General features: G+C 39.0%; 1 protein-coding gene and 1 long non-coding RNA gene across 6 annotated transcripts in view; one reads left to right on the top strand and one right to left on the bottom strand.

Moving 5' to 3' along the window:
• The window catches only part of grm8a (glutamate receptor, metabotropic 8a), a 388925-nt gene that overhangs the window by 213001 nt on the left and 156645 nt on the right, over nt 1–19279 (top strand). The window lies entirely within an intron of this gene.
• Nucleotides 8015–8484, bottom strand: LOC109959820 (uncharacterized). The gene is made up of 3 exons (XR_002274883.1): nt 8417–8484; nt 8237–8306; nt 8015–8090 (listed from the first exon to the last, which is right to left on the bottom strand). It is a non-coding gene; the product is annotated as an uncharacterized LOC109959820 (long non-coding RNA).

The raw sequence follows: 19279 nt of genomic DNA, 5'->3' as shown, positions 1-19279 counted from the left end.
AACATGAAGCAAATCAATGTGTGTGTGTGTCTGTTGGTTAAGTGGTGTGTAGCTAAAAACATTCTCACGACCTCTAGTACATGTCGTGACTTAAACATAAGAACATATTATGGCTAAGGCTACAGTTATACATGTCGTAATAATAATATTAAACACCCTGTCTGCTGACAGTCATCAACTCTTCTCTCTAGTTATCCTTGACCAGATGTACCCTGTAGAAACTCATAAGCATGCCTAAGCATTTAACAGTCTAACTAGACATCCTATCTCCACTAAACATTTCTAATACATAAAGTATCTATCCAATATCTATCTGACTAAAAATACCTAACAAAAGGATCAATAGAATGATCCTAGAGATTTGTAGTATCCCAGGGGAAAAGCCAGATTGATCTGCTGTTTCTCTCTCAAATAGGAACTCTAATACTGTGTGTTTGTGTGCAGGTGTGCATGTGAAATCTGCAGGTACAATGTTTTTAGAGATGTTTTCCTGTCTCAGAGGGAACTACCAGGTAGTGGACACTTTGTAGATATTTTCAACAAGTATCCTCAAATGACAAGAGCAAGTTTTACAACCACATAAATGGAATTTTCATTTCCATGACTGCATTCAAATTATGAAAGGAGGTCTTGAATCTGTCCCAATAATGGCACTAATTTTCTACTCTACTCTACTCTACTCTGCTCTGCTACATTCTGCTTTGTGTTCCTCTGTCTAGCAACACTTGCAGTGTTTTGAGCCAGCTTTAATGAGAAGACCAATGTGTTTTGGCATGAAGCCTTCGTCATGGTCTGTTAAAGGCACACATCAGAGAATACTTTTTTGGGGTGGGGAGGGACTTTATAACCCACTACTGGTATTACACAAGCAATCCATCTGAATCGCAAGCTGCTGCCAATAACTGGAACAGACCTTTCACATACTGGGGGATTTATCAGACCTGGAATCATTCATCGACAAATACTGCATTCACTGCGGTATGGATAACGCCAGTACAAACCAACAAGATATGTGAAAACAAAACAAACAGAAAAAGACCTCTTCTACAGATACAAGCGATCTACAGACAGACATTGAGGTCAGTGTTCTTGCATCCATCAATAAAAAAGTTGATTTACTGGTCACACTTCATGAGAAATAAAAGAACTCTGGACAAGCCTTGAATTCGCTCACAATTACATTGAAAAGTTGGAACAGTCAAACAACTCTCTCCAAGTATCCATCAAAACCCTGAGCGAAAAAATGGACTCTATCATGAAAGAAAACAGAATAATGGTTAAGGGCTTTATGAAGAATCAACTAAAAATCCCACTGGACACAGTCAACATGATCACCTTTGACCATGTACACCGCCTTGGATCACGTTCAAATAAAACACCCCGACCAATAATAGCCAAACTGAAACATTACAAACATAAAGAACTCATCAAAAGCAAAGGAAAAGAACTGAAAGGCACACAACTCTCTACCCAATTATGAAAAATATCGTTGTGGACAAATTATTCATTGAAGGACAGCTGTACTGAGATTCTAACATCACTCCATGGCTTTTTTGATCTCCCACATTACATCTAACAACAAGTGACTGTTGATTCTTATATTAAATAATACCCGACCTAGCATTCTCGCCACATAAATACACATAAAAATATCTCATACGCCTTCCTACAAACATCTCTGGCTTGGATGCTGCTTTGTTGCCATGTCTGCTGTACTATGTTTGTTGGTATGTGTATTTGTGTGTTGTCTTTTTGTTTTGTTTTGTTTTGGGCCTTTTTTTTTTCCTTCTTTTTTTTCTTTATTTTTACCTCCCGTTTTACATTTGACACAGTGTTTTATTTTCAGTTGCTCTCAGCTAACAAACACCTACATACCCACATTCACACACACACCGACTCTACATTGTTATTTACTTTTTCTTGCTCCCAGCCCTTCCCCCGAAGACACAGATGAATACGGCTGCCATGAAACTCCTCCTTAAACCCCATTAAAACCCCACCTTCCAGCTATCGTCCTCTGTCACTCATTAACACAGATTTAAAAATTATCACCAAAGCACTAGCCACTAGAATAAAGACAGTTACTCCAGCAATAATCCACCCAGACCAAACAGGCTTCATTAAAAGTAGACACGCTTTGGATAACACCTGTAAACGATTTAACTTAATCAACCCTGCACAACAAAAACAAACTGACACCATAATTGGATCTTTAGACGCAGAAAAAGCATTCTGTAAAGCTAACTGGTCATTTTTATTCAGCACACTACGAAGGTTTGGTTTTGGAGAGTCTTTCATCCACTGGATTAAAACGCTATATACATTACCTAGAGCTACAATAACTACAAATGGGATAACCTTGCAAAGTTTCACACTTCATCGGGGGTCTAGACAAGGTTGCCCACTCTCACCATCTCTATTCACCATCTTCATTGAACCTCTAGCAGCAGCAATACGACAGAATAATAGCATCAAAGGCATACAAGATGCCAACTCACAACATAAAATTAGCCTCTATGCAGATGATTTACTATTATATCTACAGGACCCCTACAGTTCACTACAAGAAACTTTCTCCATTATTAATACATTCTCCTGGATTTCTAACTATACAATAAACTGGAATAAATCCACCATATTGCCACTCTCTGAAGATGCCTGGGATTAAGGTCTGGACACTGACTAGGCCACTCCATGACCATAATATGCTTCTTCTTGAGCCAATCCTTTGTTGCCTTGGCTGTGTGTTTTGGATCATTGTTATGCTGGAATACCCAACCACGACCTATTTTCAATGCCCTGACTGAGGGAAGGAGGTTCTCACCCAAGATTTGACAGTACATGGCCCCATCCATCCTCCCTTTGATACGGTGCAATTGTCCTGTCCCCTTGGCAGAAAAACACCCCCAAAGCATAATGTTTCCACCTCCATATTTGACGGTAGGGACAGTGTTTTTGGAGTCATAGGCAGCATTCCTCCTGCTCCAAACACGGCGAGTTGAGTTGATGCCAAAGAGCTCGATTTTGGTCTCATCTGACAACAACACTTTCACCCAGTCTTCCTCTGAATCAGTCAGATGTTCAGTGGCAAACTTCAAACGGGCCTGTAGATGTGATTTCTTGAGCAGGGGAACCTTGCGGGCACAGCAGGATTTCAGTCCTTCACAGCGTAGTACTGTTGTCACCTTCTCACCCAGCTGCTTGGCGATGGTCTTGTAGCCCATTCCAGCCTTGTGTAGGTCCACAATCTTGTCCCTGACATCCTTGGAAAGCTCTTTGGTCTTGGCCATGGTGAAGAGTTTGGAATCTGGATTGATTGATTGCTTCTGTGGACAGGTCTCTTTTATACAGGTAACGAGCTGAGAGGGCTCCCAATGTCAGCTCGTTACTTGTATAAAATACACCTGGGAGCCAGAGATCCTGCTGACTGATAGGGGATCAAATACTTATTTCATTCATGAAAATGCAAATTAATGTATAACTTTTTTTGTAATGCATATATATGGATTTTTTTGTTGTTGTTAAGCCTCTCACTATTCAAATAAACTTACCATTGAAATTGTAGACTGATCATTTCTTTGTTAGTGGGCAAACTAACAAAATCAGCTGGGGTTCAAATAATTTTTTCTCTGACTGTAGTTAAATGGATTCAGAAGGATAGTTGTAATAGCTCATGGATAGAACTAGAACAAAATCAATGCAAAAATACTTCAGTTGCAGACCTTGTCTTCCTACCATACTCAATTAAGAAAATGAACTATTTCAAAAATATCACAATCTATGCAACTCTGACAGCCTGGTCAGCCACAAAATCAGCATTAACACCAATTTGACATAACCCTGACTTTCAAATTCATAATAATCCCATCTACTTTCCAACATTGCAACACACAGGAATCACTCACCTTCATCATCTATTTGAAAACAACCAGTTTATACCATTTAACATATTAGTCCAGAAGTACGAAGTTGGGAGAGGAGAATTTCTCCAGTACCAACAGTTAAAATCCATAATTAAATCAAAGATCAATTTAATCAACAACCCCCTGCAACCTTCCATGTTAGCTGAGGAGATAATGAAATTTACAAACTCAAAGAATATTAAATCTAAACTTTATAAACTAATGTCAAATACAGATGGAACAATAACATTACCAGTGACTAAATGGGAAACGGATTTATCTCTCCCCCCAAGCCCCGACTTCTGGACTGAGATTTGTAATATCTTTTCCATGACTGCCAATATAAACTTACAGCATATACAATGCAAGACTATTCACAGGACTCACATCACACAAGGCAAAATGTTTAAAATGGGTTTCATTGATACAGATACCTGCTCACAATGCACTCTGGATTGCGCAGATGATTACTTTCATGGTACTTGGACCTCTCAACCCATTTACTCCCTCTGGGTAGCGGTGACTGAGAAACTCTCCATCATTTTGAGCTGTAGAATCCACCCATCCCTGTCACTCTGCCTGCTCGATAATGTCACAGAAATTGACAACCTACCAATTAAATATAAAAACCTACTTCTTATCTCTCTAACTATTGCCAAGAAAACAGTCTTTCTAAACTGGAAATCAAAAAATTTCATTACACATCAGCCACTGGACCAACCTTCTTATAGAATATATCACATTAGAGAAAATATCATCAACCCATAAGAATAATATACCAACCATCACTGACACGTGGTATCCATTTCTAATCTCTTTTAACTTAAACCTGATACCTGAGGCCAAGGCCACACACATTCCCACAAACTTCTAGAAATATAACAAAGCTGCTTTTTACTTCATTATTGTTACTGTCCTTAGTCCTCATTGTCCATAGTTCTGTTTTGAGTGTCACACCTATCAGTCAAACCAAATTAACTGAGAATATTACCTACCTCCTATTTTTTTTCCTCTTCCCTCTCTAATCATTTACCAATTTGTTAATTTCATTCATTTTTGATTTATGAATGTGTTTACATATATATCTGAGTGTATACATACACTGTAAACACTTTTCCTTTAAAATAACAATAAAGAGCTGGCAGCAGGGATGCCAGCATTATACCGTTATTTTTACGGTATTCGTATGTAAAATGACTTTACGGTAGTAGTTTGTAAACCAGAAAAACGGTATATGTCTGTATTTTTATAATTTACGGTAGAGAGCTGGCAGCAGGGATGCCAGCATCATACTGTTATTTTTACGGTATTTGTATGTAAAATGACTTTACGGTAGTAGTCTGTAAACCAGAAAAACGGTATATGTCTGTATTTCTATAATTTACGGTAAAGAGCTGGAAGCAGGGACGCCAGCATCATACCGTTATTTCTCAGGGCTACAGACATATGCATTATTGTGAATATTATGCAAAATAAGCAATAAAAACTTCAAAATCAAATATCTTTATTTCAAAGAGCAATGTCAATATCAACATGAATACAAAAAACGTAGAAAAAGAAAATAAATGTTCTTGTGGATCCAGGAGAGATGACCATTACTTTGGTAGCCACTGTTCCTCTCTGCAGCATTATTTCAGTGTCGCCACTGTCAAACAACAACAAACAATCATAATAATAAATAAACTATACAATCAGGAATGTACAGTATACACTCCAAGCTAATGCTTATAAAGTTAATACCAGTTCTCTTGTGGCTTAATGTGGGAATGCCAGACTGTCAAAACAAAGAGAGCAAGAGGTGACCAATCTATATGAAGTTCCATTCAAAGTCAGATTCTTCAGTAGCATGGTGACGTGTGTATTGACTGCAGAAGACTTCTTCTGGACGATCACACCTTTCTTCTTGGAGACAACCTTGCCCTTTTTGGCCTTTGTCCCTCTCTCTGGATTTATACCAATGAAGCGCCTGAAATCAAAATAGTCTAAGATCAGAGTGGGGTTGCAACAACATACTGTTTTGTGTACATTAATTAAATGCAATGAATAGTTTTTTTGTCTTTCTTCATTGCACTAATAGAGTGGACTTGAATGACATATAGAAGTGACATCAAAAGGAATTATAAAGCCTATAGTCCAACCAAATACCCAGTCTGTGTGTGTGTGTGTTGTGGCTTGAAATGTACAGTACTAATACCATTTTATACAAAGAAATACAAACACATTAATTTAATTGTATATATCCATATAATGATGACAAGGAATGAAGGGGTTTTACCTCTGAATGAATTCCAGAGTGCAGGCTGCCTCATGTTGATACTGAAGGTTGAATATGTAGTAGATTGCAAAGACAGCACCAAGTCCCATTGCAAATGTTGGTGTGATGCCCTCAGAGATTACACGGCCCTCAAAGGTGATCATCCAACCTTTAATTGTGACTTGCCCTGTTGCACCTGAAACTTCAAGTCATAGCAACATGGGAATGCATGTTACCTTGTGTAAATATTTGTAAACTCAAAATGGCCAATATAATGTGTTTATCAATGAATCTAAATGAAATGTAAAAAAAAAAACTTTAATAATCCATCCATTACCTATACAGTTTAGTCCCAAACAGGGTCGTGGGGAAGTCCAATCCATCCATCCATCCATCCATTATCTACACTGCTTAGTCCCAAACAGGGTCGCGGGGAAGTCGATCCTTAATCTTAAAGGAAAGAGATTTAGAGTTAGATGCTTAGACAGAAGGAACAATATGAAAAAGATTTCCTTTGTTATTTCTTCTCTTTTCTTCCTCTTTTTTGTTTGTTTTTGTTTTCATTATCTAAATGGTGTAAAATCTAGCCAGTCAGACTTGAATTTATGAAAAAAGTTACTCAATCAGACAAATCACTATAATACAATAAATTTCAAGACACTGGCAAGACACATCCTCCCTTCAGAATAAGACAACAGTCTTAGGTTAACTCTTAGTTGAACTTAAATGGTTATTTTAAAACAAAGAGATTATTCTGAGTTCATTCAGATTAGATCTGATCAAGTGTCTGCCAATATTCTGCTGACTGTTTTATACAAAGTGACCTTAAAAGGCAAAACTGAACATATGCAAGAACACTCCTGTCCTGGGACAAGTGAATATATTCCCTTCTGGTTCACATAGTTTTTCTTCAGTCTTCTACAGCATAAATACCCACATTTTTCAAGTGGTGAGTAGTATATTTAGTAGACAGGAAAACATATATATAATCTAGGACAAAAACTGGGAACTAACCGTGGCTGTGTTGATGTGAACAGGGTATTGATCACTTACTGGCCAATGAAATGCCATTCAAAGTCTATTAGATTTTTCAGAAGAGTGGACACATGGTGGTTGACTGTGACAGACTTCTTCTGAACAACCTTCCCTGTCCTCTTGGACACTATCGTACCCCGGCTGGCCTTGGTCCCTCTTTCTGGGATGATACCAATGAATCGCCTGATAAACATATTAGTCCAAGATTAGAGGCTGAAAAGAAAAAGTCTGCTATTATATGACATAGGGCTCGTACATATGATCAAAATCACATATCAAAATATTTTTAATGGAATACCATAATATCAGTGTTGTGAAGATATTGTTGGGATGACTATTGGTGCTCATATATTTACTTAAACAATCATAAGTAAATTGGATATGATGACCAAGCAACTAGAGACAAGTAAAGAGAATAGACCTCTTTCAGAGCAGCCATTTTGACATGACATAGCAGGTAAACACAGGTATTACTACTGACATTAGTTGTGGTTCTGTTCTATTTATGTGTAGCAATATTTCCAGTGAGTTAGTATTACTATACCAGAACCCTGGCTCTGTTAGACATTAATGAGATTGGAGTTTAATTAATATCATCTGGCTCGATTAGATATTAATGGGATTGAAGTTTAATATCATCAATAACACCTGTGTTTACCCTACAATTTCATGTCGAAATGACTGCTGTGAAACAGGTCTGTTGGACAACACAAACTTTACCTTTGAATAAATTCTAGTGTACAGGCAGCCTCCTCTTGGTACTGCAGATTAAAAAAATATGTAGTACACTGAAAACAGAGCAGCAAGCCCCGTCACGAATGTTGGCTGGATGCCCTCACATAGGACCTCGCCCTCAAGGCTGATCATCCAGTGTCCTGCAGTCATATGCTCTGTTCCACCTGAAACATGAAATAGTAATTTCAGAGAGCATCTTAACTTGTATATCTTTACATGGAAGAATGTGCATGCTTTGCTGGGATATAAATATGTGAAAGCTCATCTAATATACCATAAACAATGTAATTTCAATGAATACAGTACATACTGAGCAGTATTAGACGAGGAGTTGGTGGTAGCATGAGGGTCCTCTCAACATCAGCCACTGTGGCAGACGACTATAGGGAAAAGACAATAGAATTGTAGTGATAATGTTCATGATATGAATTTAAGATGGCAACAATTCAAGGCAATAAAAAAATTTCGAAAGAAAGAGAAACAAACTTACATCTGCAAGAAGGATGAACCCATCTGTGGTCTGTGTGAAGTGGGCCATCAGCAACTGGACCACATGAAGTGCTACCTCAGTGTCCTCCCCCTGGGAGAGGACAGTCTGGACATCTTTGTTGGTAGGTTTGTTGCGGAAATATTCTGTGATCACGCAGCACATTAAGATCTGTGAGAAGCTCAAAATAAGCATACATGTATCGCTGATTGAAGAGATAACGCCATTTGCTCCTTATGTCTCCAATGGAAGGAGCTGGAATCGCATTTATATGGTGACGCAGTAGACAGAATGTAGTCTCCATGAGATGACGGACCTCTGCTCTTTCAACCCCATCTGCACCTTCCTGTCTATAGATCTCCTCCAATCTTTGGCGCTTTTGTTCCATAGTATAATCAGTCTCTCTGGCGGGAGTTCTGGTTGAAATCTGGTACACCCATATGAATCTGTGTGCCTAACATATGCACATACATTGGTACATTCACTAGCACAGAACTGGCATGGGAACATTTTGATGGCAAATCCACCACTAACAAAAAAACTGCTAATAAAAAAAAATAAACATTTTAGTTCAGTGTGTCTTATCCCAACTCATTAGCAATGCTGACAAAAAAGGCTTTAACTATTATTTTCTAGGCTGCGCGAGCACACACACACACACATGCAAGGAAATTATAACTTTTTTTTCTTTTCTATTTACAACTAAGCCAAAGTAAACCACTGGACAATTTCCCTCTCATAGACAGAGCTACTTAAAGCAGAACAGAAATGTGTTAACTTAAAAATTCACAGAAAAGAGAGGAGAAATTCTGAAATCCCCAAAATAGAAGCACAATAATACTTCTAGTTGAACAAAGAAACCATAAGACTAACGTACTTTAAATATTCAGTAACATTAATCAGGCGTACATACAAAACAATAATGAAAAAGTAAATGTCCTGCGAGACTCTCCAGCTGTTTTGTCTAGCACCTGCCATTCTGAGATCGAAAACCTGCCTGTATTACCCACTAATGATTTTGCCTTGTCCTTCTTGTTGAACTCCTATTCTGATATTGAGACCCTGCCTGTACTACCGACCAGAGATGTTCTGCCTTGCCCTCCTTGCCTGATCCCTCGATACAGTTTAACGTTCCAGTTCTGACTGTTTCTCCCGCACCTGAGCTCCCCGAAGCGGACAATAAACTCTGTTCTACTGCCTCAGACTACTGGCTCTTTAATTGGGTTCACACCTCCACATTCAAGAGAGCTTCATGCACCACCCTGTGACAAAAGCTTCACTTTTCCATTATTCAAATTAATCACAAATGAGAAATTAAGATCCCAGAATTTTGTAACTGGACACATATACAATCATATTTATACAGCATTCTCTACTCATTTCTTATATTTTACTTGATTCATTTTATATTATTTTATTGTATATGTGAAAGCTGTCCCTGGTAGGCTAGTGGTTAAGGCGCTGCGCTCTCGCCGCTGCAGCCCGGGTTCAAATCAGGGGGCAGGAAGGGCATCCGACCATCAGCAGACAGAGGGAATGTAATTCACCTTACCCTGGGATTTGCTTCAAAAATGTAGGAATCAAATGGGAAATCCTCCAAATGAAAATTGGCTCCAAGTCTGCTCTGCGTGCAACCTTGAGAAATACAGTAACTTTCCATATTTGCGCCACCTTTCTACCGTTGATTCTAACATCACTCCCAGAATGCAACGCTATTTACAGTATATTGTGGTATTTTATGGGAAAGTGTGGGCTGCCCATAAATATTTCCCAGAAGTCACTGTTTTCAACAGTATAGTACCGTTTTAATGGAAAACAATATGTTACTGTTGGAATTTGGCCGTTTTTTTAACAGCAATTTGTTACAGTGTAAATATGTGAAAGCTGTCCCTGGTAGGCTAGTGGTTAAGGCGCTGCGCTCTCGCCGCTGCAGCCCGGGTTCAAATCAGGGGTCAGGAAGGGCATCCGACGTAAAACATGTGCCAAATGTCAACATGTGAGTCGTCAGTGTAATGATTCGCTGTGGCGACCCCTAAATGTGAAAAGCCAAAAGTAAGTTTTTTTTCTATACATAAGTATGTGAATGGAAAAGTATATTGTTGATATAGCTTTTTTTCTTCTTTATTTTATTACTACAATCATTCCTTTGCATTTATACCCCTCCATTTTCCTAGTTTATTTGGTTTAATTCTATTTTACCTTAAGTAATGAATATCAGTCTGCATAGAGTTGAATACACACACACACACTACACACTTTCACACACACAACTTAATACTCTCAATTAATAATCCCTTTGTCTCTTTTGTTAATGTCTGTTGTCTCATGTACTATGTTATGTGCTTTGTCCTGTAAATGTGTTATTTTGTGTTGCAATAAAAAATTAAAAAAAAACTTTTTCTGTAGCCATCATGCTCCAGTGATGGCAGTTGGCACTGTGCATACATTTTTGCATGTTTCTGTGTGTTTATGGAAGCATACGCACATCTATTTTTTGTTTGTCTGTCGGGCAGAGAATATTTAATAATAAGTTGCACACAAGAAATTTCTCTCCGATACAGGACTGAAGCAGCCAGCTGCAGCTGCAGCTCACACACACACAGCGCTGTCCCTGCAAGGCACTGCTCTGGCCATTGGGAGCAACTTGGGGTTCAGTGTCTTGCCCAAGGACACTTTGACATGTGGACTGGGGAGAATGGGAATTGAACCGCCAACCTTCCGGTTGGGGGATATTATGGCAAAATTATCTATTAAGGCTCAGTGAGTGTAAAAAAAAAAAAAACTTAACATCAACTCTGAAAATTATTACACATTTATTTCTGTAGAAAGGAGTGATCTCTAAACAGAGTTTCTAACCAGTCTGATGGAGAGAAGCTCTCAGAACAGAGCGCTACTTCTCTTTTTATACACACATACAATTGCAGGTAACAAATGCTCAAACAGATGGGCAACAGGATACCAGTTAATACAGGGTACTAGCCATCTGGTTCAACAGTCACAGAAAGGCATGCAAATATTTATGAACATGCTGACACAATAAATGGTCTGGTGTCACAATCACACAAATTCCTGGATACAATGACTACAGAGCAACAGCCAATAAACTAAAAAGGGTACTACCATAAAATTTTCACTACAGGGACGACTGGTTATTCTCCCAGAGTATATTTCTGTCCCCTGTCCCTGTTTGTTTGTGACAAATTCATCTTATTAAGTATTTAGTAAATACCAACACACTGCCTCTCTACCTTTTTCATACAGGCCTTGCTGCCCTTTTCCACATTTCAGTGCAACCAAGGACTCACAGGCACATGTGCACACAATCAAATTACTTATTAAGATCACTGAAAACCAGTGTTCATAAATCATTGAGATTTTCAAAAACAACCAGTGTTAGTTCACTGCACTGGTAAAACTGCTATTTCATCCTTCCCTAATGGACTGCACATTTTCTAGTGCATGTTCTGACTGCTGCAAATAAAGAACTAATGTTTTGTGCACGGTGGCCATGATTAGATGGATCAGCCCGACAGTGTCTATTTGAGGCTTTCTCTCTCACACACACTCACTGTTGACTTTTGTAGATGGAAGTGTAATTCAGATGGAGTAAATATGAGACACATGCTACTGATACCACTCACTATGAGCATAGAGAAGGGGGTGGGTGAGAGGAAGGGTAAAGGAGAAAGGGTATGCAACAAAGCCTGCTATTGAAAATAAGTAGTAGACCAAGTCAGATCTTGGATAGATAGACACACAGATCTTATACAGACAGCTTGGCAGGATGCAGGAATGATGCGTGTGGAAATAGGGATGAGCTGAGGTAGTGGATTCACAGTGTGATACCGAATCAGTAGGAGGGGATGGCGATAGGTGTATGGATTAAAATGAATTATAGAGGAAATAATAGCTGTGCTACTGATACCCCCCAGCTAGGTGAGGAGAAGGTGTATGATGGAATTGTTGTGGCTGCGGATCGGTGCACTCCCAGCACCTCGTCTGCCAGCACTGGGACCATCAACAACTCCGCCTCTGCAGGTGCTGGAGTGCGCTCCCGGAGGCGAGGTGCACCTGCTTCAAATTAGTGGAGCATTACTTAAGGGGAGCGTGGGCGTGAGCTCGTCGCCAAATGATCTCTCCTCATCCTACTGGTAACTTTGCATGTTTACATTGAGCTTGAACACTTCTGTATTCACAAGCAGTCCAGCTTTTTATTTTGTTGCCATTCAGGTTTCATGTTTGCCCACACAGATACTATCTGTAGCAAGACGTCTGTGTGGTCATTACTATTCAAAAACTCATAATGTCTTCCATATCTTGTGCTCACTGGCAGATTCTTATAGGAACAAATTACTGGCTGAAGTTTCTACGGGCTGGTTGATTGGCCAACTAGGTGAGCCCTGTGTTCAGTTATCATTTAACTACATATTGAGTATTTAATGTATGTGAGAGTGTATTTACTGTAGTATAACACTGCCATTGTCACATAGAAATGACTACGTTTTGCTGATGCACAATTTTCATTTCACAATCGACTCTGTGCATTGCTGTGTGACAGATTTTGTTGATTTGGCAGAGACAAACTAACTGTTAAACAGAGTGTGTGTGTGTGTGTGTGTGTGTGTGTGTGTGTGTTTAAACACAAGTGCTCTGAATTGAATTTCTGGCTTTTTTGCTTTACAGCCTTGGCTGAGTGATTGGTGAATCTCTGTTTAATGTGGGGATGTGTTGTCTGACGTGGGTTTGTTAGAATTATCAAGCATTTTGCCTGCAGAATTATTTCACAGATGCAGAAACAATGCTCAATTAGGTACTGTATACAGAACTTATAAAAAAGCCCAGCAGCTGTTTTGTTCTCTTTCTTTTGAGTAAACTTGATTGCCTAACACTGTATACCGCCTTTGTACTGCCTCACATGTATTGGAGAAAAACAGAATATGGGATGTGGGCAGCATGGTGGTGCATTGGGTAGTGCCATTGTCTCACAGCGTGAAGGTTACAAGTTTGCGACCTTTCTGTGCGGAGTTTGCATGTTCTCCCTGTGCTTGCGTGGGTTCTCTTTGGGTACTCTGGCTTCCTCACACTGTCCAAAGACATGCAGCTTAGGTTGACTGGTGACTCTAAATTGCCCATAGGTGTGACTGTGTGTATGTGTGTGGTTGTTCGCCAGCGTGATGGACCGGCTACCTGCCCAATGCCTGCTGGGATTGGCTCCAGTGACCCTGTTCGGGACTAAGTGGTATAGAAAATGTGATGAGAGATGAGAAGATGGGATGTTGCATTCATCTTTTTATATTATCTCAAATTCTGGTGACAACACGTAAAAAAAGCAGATCACCCTTAATGTAAAAACCCATCCATCCTGAAGTGTCGTTATAACTGGAGCAAATATAATCTGCCAGATCCCTTTACTTTCGCATCAGCTAAATGTGTCTCATTCAGTGAAATCCTGTCCATCTTTAAGAAATGCAGAATATTAGTTTCTGATAATAATATTTATATTTTCTGAGTTTTTAGTGTGGAAGATTGAAATGAAATGAAATGAAATGAAAATTTTAGTTGTCCATTCATCTGTTTCACTTGTGGTATGATGCCACCGAAACACATACAGTAGTGGAGATGGACCAGCATATATTTGCTGTCCTTTTAATTCCTCTATGTGTATATATACTGTAAGTGTGTTTGAACCTGTGTGTGTGTTATTGTATGCTAATGAGTCTACATGCGTGCATTTACAGTTTTTTGTTAGGTGTATTTGTACATTTTTTTATGTTTGATGACCCATATATATACTATTTTTGTATGTTTGCATTATATCTGTGTGATATAATAACACAGAGAGGTGGCAGAATAGAAGGGTACCAGACAGAGGTGGACGTGTTCTCTCTGTGATCTCTGAGCTCAACATTGACAAGCTCAACAAGTGCTTTTTATAAGTGGTCTAACATCCAATCACCCTTTGCTTATCTCCCTCCTTCCTCATCTCATTGCTTACATCTTTTCATCTCTCCATCCTTCCCATTGTCTTCATTTTCACCTTCTGGTCCCTCCCTGGGTGTCTATCTATTTCTCTATCTGTCCTACCTCTTGTCCTTCTGTCCTCTTTTTGAACTTCTCTCATCCGTCCCACCCCATTTCACCTACAGTCTCCCACCATACATAAGAAAGCCAGTGGTATTAATCTGAACGATTGGAAGTAAAGATGATGTGTGACAGGTAGCAGAAGGTCAGACTCAGTAGAGACAACAACTGCCATCTCTGCCTGAAGACTCAAACAACCAGTCCTCAGCTGGACTTGTCAGCTCTCACAACTATAGCGTTACAGTAGTAGGCAGATCATTTGATCTACTATGTGGCTACTCAGATTTACAGAGATTATGAAGTTAACTCTGGAACATACTTATCCATCTGCATGACCTTTACTCTTGCATTATCTTTTCCCTCTGCACACAAGTATTGGGATTCAAGGGGTAGACTTGTGTTTTGAGTGGATGAGATTTTAAAAATGGTTGGACCACAGACGCCTGCACACACATATAAATGGGTGCTTTTTCTGTCTTTCTTGCCTATACACACACACACACACACACACAGCTCCACTCAGTCAATGCCCACCTGTCTTCTCTTAGACCGGAGTAACTTCAGCTAGACTGCTCAACTGTGGTGAAGATGGGCCTCCCCCACTGCGCAGATATACACACACACACACACACTTTCTCACTCACTCATTGTATCTCCTGTGCATTTTTTGTGTCTTTCACTCTTCTGCACACACAGAGGTATAATGAAAAAGTACTATGTCTGCACAAAGTGTAGTACTGTATGCTCTCCCCTCTGCTGGTTTAGATGTCTGTGTACTGGGAAACAGCACGATCTGTCCTCTATATGTAAAGTAAAGACTGAGCAAAAGTCAAAGTGCTGCTTTTTAAAATCAATCATTTTGCTGCACTGTTGCCCTACAACCTTACTCCAGAGAGGTAATTTCTAATGACATTCAAATTTTGTCCCATTCTCAGCTATTAGAATGACAACAGAATATACAGATTCTCATCAACTGCAATGTTAATGGAGAAGAGCCAGGATGGACCATTCTGTCAGTGGATCCTGTGCTAATACAGGACAGATACATGACGTACTGTAAGATGTCAACACTAGCTACTAATTTGGTAAATAACAGGTGGGGATTCTACAATTGTTGTCATTGCTATAGCTTTTTATACCACTAGTGCAGGGTAGATGGATGATAACAGGCTGTGATTATTACTGCAATATGAATGTAACAAAGGAACATCATGTATTAGCACGTTTACTTTTATGTTTCTGCTTTTGCTGACATAAATAGATGATAAATTGTTACGTTTTGCTGTGTTGCACGCCATTTGTTTCAACCTGGAAAAAAACCCAAAACATATAACATGTCCAATCTTGGAACACATTTTGTCTTTCCATAAAGTATCAGAAGAGTGCAAATATGATTTAGATATACCCCCCAACTTGATAATATCAATCAATTACTTGATTTGTTCCATCATGTACAGTTTTTTGTACAGTCGAGATCAAAGTTTACAGACATAGGGAAAAATAAAGTAATGCATCAGTGTCTTTAGCTTGTTAGACTAACCTAAAAAAACACCCTGAATCAGTATCTGTAGGACAACTTGAATGCATTTTTACTAATGCAATTTCATGCAGTTGTAAGCAGTTATAAAAACATTTTAAGCAATGTACAGGATTTGTTAATAATTGAAATATCTCTAATTAACACATTTTATATTATTACAACTGCTTCACTATATTATCATTTACTGTCATATGTATGTACTGTGGGAGTCCAGAGGTGTTAAATTTGTTGACAAATGAATTAATAAACACTGTGCTTACAAAACAACTACATACATTATGGTGTGTTGTAACCATTGACTGTGTATGATGGATGTCATGTTGGCACTTCCCTCCACGGTGGCTGAATATGGTGGCTGCCATCTTGCGTTTTTGCAACCAGATTCTGCACAGAAGTGGAGTGCCAAATACACCCCTTTTTATATTATCAAATAACTTATTAAAAACAAACTAAACTGAAAATTGATCACTTGTACACACATCAACATGATATATCCACCAAAAACCACAGATAAAACCTCTAGGATTTTTCTTTAAATTTTTACCTTTAGTTTTTAGTTTGTCTCATGTCCAATCAATTAACATGGAGGAGGTGGGATTTATGACCTATATGGCAACCATCCACCAGAGGGTGATTGAATCAAGGGGGCTTCGCTTCTGGGAGCTATCAGCTTGTCCATCATATAGTATACAATCAGTGGTTGTACCCCATTTATTAAATGTTTAGTCTATACACTGCCAAAAATGTCAAATAGGTTGATGTAAAGTTATTCTTTTTTTAAAATTTAAACTAAAGCTAAATATAAACAAGTGGGTGCTAGCAGCCATGTTTACATTGAGGAGTTAAGGTGATGGAGTGTAAGCAAGTAAAACTATGGAACATTTACTATAATAGAGCAAGTTCCTATCACAAATAATGCAGAATCTTGAAAGGAAGATTTATGCAGTGTCTAGAATTATAATCTCACCAAGTAGCTGCAGGCTGAAGGATAACCCTAACAGCTACTGTATTATTACATTTTGATATAATATACTGTGAATTACATTTTTAGATACCACAAATTATTGTGTTGCCTGAGCACCACTAGAACTTTTATTATGTGCACAGTACAGTTTTGCAAATGTCCAGTATTCATTCACTGATGGAAAATGCTGCCTCAGTTTCACTGTGCTAACTCACAGCATGGCAGAGACATCACTCATAATTTAGTATTTTGCTAATCAAACAAATATTTCCCAAAAGTACATTCAGTTTCTGCACACTGAAACAACAATTTTTCATATGTCAGTGTGTCACTGTCAGCAAATCATCTGGTTCCAGCTTGTTTCAGGTTTGAGTAGCATCTTTTTGAGTTGGGGTTGCACCGTCTTATATATTCAGACCTAAAGAAGCTCTAAGGTCTGTGTCTTTTAAGGCATATTTTAATGGGAGGATGTAAATTTCCTGGGACAGCGGTTCTGTGGGTGTAGTGAATGATTCATTAGCAAGCCTGAGGAGGTTTCTACTTGGAGTGAAAAAAATGCACAGCACAATACCCTTTTAATCCACATCCAAGCAAAGGGGGGGAAAAAAACCCTGCATGTTTGTGCTCATAGTTACTGGAGGCCACACAAATACATGCAAAGGCAAATTCTTGTTGGTAAGCACAGACAAATTTGCAAAAGTGTGTGTGAAAAGCCACACACATAAAACAGAGACTTCAAAGGCCCACGCTGCAGTGCCCCAAGCCCTGAACAAAGCATAGAGGCAGAGGGCAACTTTCAGTTTTAAAGCAGTCCTAATGAGGTTTGAAGAGAAAGAAAGTGAGTCCAATCAGTGTGTGCATAAGTGTGGTCGTGTGCTTTATGTTTGTGTGAAAATTCTTTCATAGTAACAGTTCACTGGCAGGTATTTGTGTGTGGGTGAGTGCGGTGGGTGGTTTTTATCAAAGAACTGCTTGCTAAGCTGGTGAAAGAAATTAATTTCTTCCTGTGTGGGTTTGTTTGGCACACAGAGCCTAACATTTGATGCAAGCATATTGACTGTTGTGCTAATAGTAACAACCGACAAGGTGTTTGTGTGCTTAGAGAAATACAGTGATGATGACACAGCTACAGTGAGGAACAGAAGTATTTGAATGGGCCCTTTTCACAACGACTTCAGATAGTATGATGATTCCAGGGTTATCACTGTTTCCAGTTCAGCGCTGCACTGCGGCAAGTGGATTTAAAAGCAAAGCTGCAGTCCAGTTTTTCCCTGATATTGTAACAAAAAAAAAAATTGCAGTCGTAAATCATAAAATCATTGTAAAACACATTAATTTACATATTATTAGTTTATTTTTTGTTCCTACCACAGGTCATTGGTGAATGGAGCTCTGATAGGTTCTCGTCATCGGTGTGTGAATGTGTGTGTGTGAATGGGTGAATGGTGTATAATCTCCTGTAAAGCGCTTTGACCAGTGTAACACACTGTGAGAAAGCGCTATATAAATACAGTCCATTTACCATTTACCATAGGTTGCAAGTGACATTAGCAGTTACGGTGTGCAGGAGCCACAGAGAAGTAACGTCTTTTCAAATATTAGCCTGTAAATTATGCCAATATGTTAAAATTCCAAGTGACCCTTTTAAATATATATGTTGTAGCTTGGTGAAGGGACAGGGGAGCTGTAGTGTGTATTTTCATAGCTAAAAATCACACCCTCTTCAGAAATAACTAAGCAAGCTACGTCCATTGGCAGAACAGCACTGATAATGTAAAGCATTTTTTGTCAGGATCAGGCTGGTAGAAAACCAACAATGTGAATGGTGGACTCTATTATAAGACCAGGCGAGCTAGTTTCCTGTTGGTAGGGCACAGGAGACACAGACACTACAACAGTCCAAGAGACAATCCAAATCCAAAAACAGTCCTGGGGCCTATTTCAAGAAGGCGGTTTAACAAACTCAGAGTTCAAACCTGAACTCTGAGTTGACTTAACCAGAGTTGGATTACTTGGAATTTTCGGTTTCAGAACAGCTGAAAAGAGTTGGTTTAATCAACTCTGAGTTGTCTGACTCAGAGTTAGGCGCGTGCCACGCGACTATAAAAAGCCCTGAACAATGGAGTGAAGAAATTACGAGTCACCATGGCAACAGGACCAAGCCAAAATAGGTCTGCGTTTTTCCCCGACAGAAATGGATGTGCTACTACAAGCATATAGTGACTACGAGCCCATATTTCGTAAAAAAAAAAAAACAAAAAAACAACACGGCTGCAGCGGC

Source organism: Monopterus albus, unplaced genomic scaffold (genome assembly GCF_001952655.1).
Source record: "Monopterus albus unplaced genomic scaffold, M_albus_1.0 scaffold41.1, whole genome shotgun sequence".
In the NCBI taxonomy this organism is placed as follows: domain Eukaryota; kingdom Metazoa; phylum Chordata; class Actinopteri; order Synbranchiformes; family Synbranchidae; genus Monopterus; species Monopterus albus.
Note: the sequence above shows the minus strand (reverse complement) of the source record. Positions and strands in the feature narration are given on the sequence as shown.